Genomic DNA, 5,510 nt, shown 5'->3' on the forward strand with positions numbered 1-5,510 from the left:
CTCCATAAGAACAATTTGAGTTTTCCAGTTTATCCAAGAAAATTGGAGTTTACATGTGAAGCAAATATTAGAGATGGGATAACAAGGAGGGGAACACACAGTTGGATCTGGCTGAGTTTATTGATATGAGTTTACTAAGTGCAGTTAATTATAGAGCTTGGGGACTTAGAAAAGGCTTTCAAAGTATATATAGTTGGCTGAAACATGATTTGAAAAATGGCTCACAGTGAATGAGTTAGAAGTGTCAGACCAGTCTTGATTTAATGTAGACATATGGATTGTAAGACTTAGAGGATTTCAATGTCAGAGTGGATTTGTCACTTAAGATCTTGTCACCCATATTTGGAGATATACGTTTCCCGACAACTGTGAGAAATAAGTGAGGGGAGCCTAGGCATTCTTGAGGACTTGGTGATTGCTCTTCCCTGTATACAAGTCAGTGTAGTGGGAACTGTGGCCACTGAATTGGGAATTCTGAATTCAATGAGAGTAGCTGGATACTAGAATTGCAGGAGCCAGGTGACAGAAACCAACTGTAAGGTAATGAGTCAAAGCAACAATCAGAAGAGTCTGCCTCATGTAGGACTATGGTGTTGGTTACTTGATCAAGGTGTTCCCAGAAATTAAATAGATAGGACTAGTAAATTCATGTTCAGTTTAAGCAGGAAAGTACTAGGTCAAGTGAACAAATGTCTAACCTGTGGTCCCTCAATCAATTCCTAGGCTTGAGTTTGTTTACAGATTCACAATATTTTGAATGGAAGGGAAAGGGTCCTGGTACACTGCCAATATTTATATTGTTAGTGTTTCTCCCAGTCTTCCTCAAAGGAACCTATGGTCTTTTATCAGGTTAAATGCAATGAGAAAAAGGAAATTATCAGAAATTTTGGAGACTACTGAATACATGGGCTCTGAACTAAAATTAATCCTAGGAGACTAAACATCAGTGAGGTCTACCTGTTAGGCATATGGAGGTCCAGTGATCACTGGAGTTTTATCTCAGTTCTCTCTCCTAGTGGTTTTCTATGTTCACAGACTCATTCTGTGGCTATTTTCCTGGATCTGGAATGTATTATTAGCATAGTCAATATCATCAACTGCAATGATTCCCACAGTGATTTCCTGACCTATGGATTTAGGGCTATTATGATGCAAAATGGTAAGTGTCATACAGTAGAACTGTCCCTTCCTAGAAGAAAGTCACAAGCCAAAAACAGTACCACATTCCTGAAGGGACTGGAGAGTAGTGCTGCCATCAAGGACTTGAGAGATGTAAGGTTGGCGATTTCCACATCCTCATTCAACTTTCCTGTTTACCCTGTGCACAAAACAGATGGATTCTTTATATATAACCAGAGATATCAAAAATTGTGCTCTATAAGTATAATAAGAATTGTAATGCATTTTGCTGACATATATAAATAAATAAATGGAAAAAACAGATGGATCTTAGAAAATTACAATGAATTATTCTAAGTTTAACTAGGTATTATCTCCAATTGCAGATTTGGTTTCATTGCTTGACACATCCTTGGCACATGGTATGCAGTTATTGATTTGAAAAATTTATTTTTCTCCATTTCCTGTCAATTAATTCCACCAGAAAGAGTTTGCTGTTTTCTGACAAGGCCATAAATACACATTCTTTGTCCTTCCTCAAGGGTATATCAACTCTCTAGTCCTTAGTTTTCACTAGTTTCCGTTCCATATGATGTTATGCTGGTCCATTCTGTTGGTTGGACCTAGTGAAAAGATACTACTTCATACATTTTAAGATAGTTCCTGCCGCAGTCTGGCTGGGCACAAAATCAGGAGCCACTCACAGCCTTGTAGATTCAAACAGCAATTCTTTATTCCCGAACTCTAACCGGCACTCTACATGCACGTTCTGGGAAAATTCACACCTCCACCGGGCTTTGCATACCAAATACTCTCTGAATCCCGTGAGAACTCAGCGGGAACTCAAGGAGAGGGCGCCTGAGGCAGGAGGATATGCCCTATTCCCAGCAGGAGCAGAGTCACCTTTCTCAAACATTCATGCAATGTCACTCAAATGACCTGGGTCCAAGGCAAGCCCATTTCCACAATGGAGAGTCCTCCCTCTAAGCAACATTGGGTAGGCTGAAAAGGAAATTGCCATGTGTCATTCCTAATTGGCTATGACTCTCAGCAAATTCCATGTGAGAAGGTAGGAAATAATTCTGATGAAAATTCAGATCTTCCTGCTAAAAAATTCAGAACACTGCTAAGTGTCTGGTGATATGAGGCCTGTTGAGGTATCCCTTCTAAGGTAAAGGGTAATTTGCTGCTCTCTTACAGCCAAAACAATAGAGAAAATATGCTGATTAGAGCTCTTGAAATTTTGAAGGCATCATATTTTTTATTTTTGGTGAGTTATACCAGTCCATATATTTTTTGTGGTATGCTGTATTATTTTATAGTATACTTCTTTCCCTTGTTATTATAAAAAACTTGAGGTGACGTAAGAACCATGAGAGTAACGAGGAGAAAAAAATAGAAAAGCATCTAATGAAGGAATGGAATATCTGTTAGCTGTAACAAGTACCTGTTCTTATTTGTTGAACTGGAACCTCTCTAATATAATCAGTCTGTGGGGACATGGACACATGAACTAGGGAAACAGATATGGGACTGGTGCTTGTGTCTACTCATTTCCAGAAGGCACATGTCTTCTACACCTTTTCTTAAGTGACTGAAGACAAACTACATGAGAATCCAGTATTTATATTTTGCCCATTTTGAGGTATTAAATGCATAAGGAAAAGATTACTTATGTCCAAGTAACATGCAAAAAATATATTTTTAGAGAGAGAATTTTTAAAAATTTATTTATTTATTTATTTTAGTTATTGGCAGATCTTTGTTTGTATGTGGTGCTGAGGATTGAACCCGGGCCACATGCATGCCAGGCGAGCACGCTACCGCTTGAGCCACATCCCCAGCAAAAAATATTTTTAGGGGCTGGGATTGTGGTTCAGTGGTAGAGTGCTCGCCCAGCATGTGCGAGACCCTGGGATCTATCCTCAGCACCACATAAGAATAAATAAATAAAATAAAGATTTTGTGTCCAACTACAAATAAAAAATAAATATTAAAAAAAATAAGGGCTGGGGTTGTGGCTCAGTGGTAGAGTGCTTGCCTAGCATGCATGAGGCACTGGGTTCAATCCTCAGCACCACATAAATATAAAATAAAGATATTGTGTCCACCTAAAACTTAAGAATAAATATTTAAAAAATTTTTAAAATATATATTTTTAAACCAACATGGTTAATTGTTAAGATTTTTAGAAATCAGAATATTTATTCACATAATTTTAAAGTCATAGCTAATCATACTTTATGGTAATGATTTAAGTGATGCAGTTTTCACATTTGTTTCCTTCAGAGAAAAGGTAGATTAGTTGTTCTTTAACTAGTCAACAGCTCTGCAAGAGGAGACATTCTTTCTGGCATGCTTTATTTTCAGTTCAGACACCTCAATTAGGTTTTTTTTTCTAAATGCTGCCACTGTCTTCTGTTTGAAATTTATAAGCTCTTCTTTTGCAGATTCAGAAAGCTGTTCTAATTTCTGGCAGCAATTCTCCTGGTGTTCCTCAGCCAACTTGACATCTTTGCTTTTTTTTTTTTTTTTTTTTTTTTTTACTTTTTTTTAATTGGTTATTCAAAACATTACAAAGATTGCAGAATCTTTTTAACTGGGCCTTATCCAGAGCTTTGATTGAGTTCTCTAGTTGATGAAGCCTTTGGTGCCTCTGTATGAGAGACCCTTCACTATAAGAGACCCTTCGCGGCCTCTGTAAGCATGTAATATTGGAGAAGTTCTGTCATCTTTAAATCTTCATCTGATGAGACTCTATCCTCTACTTTCCTAAGGTTTTCAAATTGTTCAGCAAACTTCAATAGGTAATTTTTGATGATCGTGGGTTTACCTAAAGCCAGGCTGTGCAAGCTGGCTGCAGTGTGAATATAATCATCAGCAACATTTGTATGAGATCTGGTCATTTTGTCTGCTTTAGCACAGGAATCCTTGATCCTGTGTGAATAGTAAATAAGAAAGTTCTCTTGCTCCAAGAAGTCATCCACCTCCTTAACTGCAGGAAAAAGAACTTCATCAGCACTTTTCACCACACTTCTAAAGAAGCCACCAAACATCTCTTTTTTTCCACTGAATACTTAGATCCTTACTGTGTTCCAGAAAACATGAAATTTGTGATTTACTGAGAACAGAATGAGAAAAAGCTACTAAAGAAATACTTCATGAGAGGACGTAATCTTCTTAAAGACAGCAAGATACTCAGCTTCCAGTTATTGCTTCATCTTTGCAAATTCTTCTTTTGTCAGAGATCCTTCACCCTCTGCCAGTTTCTGCATCTTCTTTTGAGGACCATTGAAATTTGGTTTTGTAGAAGCAGGAGGAATAATAAGCCTAGTCTGTGGCTTCAATAGAGTATCATATAGTCACACAAAGTTTTGATGTCACCTGGTGACAGAAAACTCTGGGCTCTGAAATGTGGGCTGTGGAGTCTTGGTGTGCACTGTCAACTTGACCTTATCTCTGTCACTGAGTGCATCAGGTATGTCAATCTGAAGTGAGGAATCAACATTCAGGTGCACAGACACAGACCTCAGGTTGTCACGGTCCTCCTGCTGTTGCAGCTACTCAGGAACCATGGTCTTGGCAATGCAGCTCTAGAGCAGGGGCTGCGTGGCCTTACTCAGCACCACACAAAGGCCACTGACCAGAAGACTGTGACATGGAGAGCAGCACTGATGCTCTTCCAGTGAGGTACACTTTGGCAGAGCACAGCCCATATATTGTTGACCACAAAAGCTTCTGTGTTAGAGTGAGACCCAGGAAAGTATGTATAGTCTGCCTTGCCACCTGAGCCACCAGATACAATGGTGCTTGAATGGTGCTTGTAATATTTATGCTGTGAAGAGCCTTAGGCAGGGCTCTAGGTGAATCATCAATCAGGCCTTCAGGATTTTTGAGCAAATCAATGTAATCACCCTCAGAGAACTATCTCCATTTTAGAGACAGGTCTTAGCCTGCTACCGGACTTTCATAGAGATTGGATATTCAACTATTGGCCACCAAGTTACCATGTGACCTAAGCTTCCCTCACAAACTGCTATAATCTGGCCCCCCAAGTTGTTAGGTTGCACGTGCAGTGCAGCACTGTCATTGAATGGAAGAGATACATATGAGACTGGATTGGGCAGGCCCTGATGGTGCAAGTACCATATCTAATGTACTGCCTTAAATGCCCCTTGCCCCACAGACTACAATGGAGGCAAGGAAGAGCAAGTCTAGGATACAGGAGATCTCCTAGATTTTCTCTTAGTATTATTATACTATGTGAATATGAATTAGAATGGAAATCTCTTAGTATTGTCATGACCTGTGGACATCAATGGGAATTATAACTCTTCAATTCAGACTTAAGACATTTAGGGATGAATGTTTAGGTCCCTTTCCACACACAG

The 5,510-nt window shown here is 39.0% G+C and overlaps 1 pseudogene; it reads right to left on the reverse strand.

The window, feature by feature from the left end:
- Positions 1–3,420: 3,420 nt before the first annotated feature.
- On the reverse strand, positions 3,421–4,394 carry LOC143640955 (sorting nexin-5-like; annotated as a pseudogene).
- Positions 4,395–5,510: the final 1,116 nt, after the last annotated feature.

Source organism: Callospermophilus lateralis, unplaced genomic scaffold (genome assembly GCF_048772815.1).
Source record: "Callospermophilus lateralis isolate mCalLat2 unplaced genomic scaffold, mCalLat2.hap1 Scaffold_79, whole genome shotgun sequence".
Lineage (NCBI taxonomy): Eukaryota > Metazoa > Chordata > Mammalia > Rodentia > Sciuridae > Callospermophilus > Callospermophilus lateralis.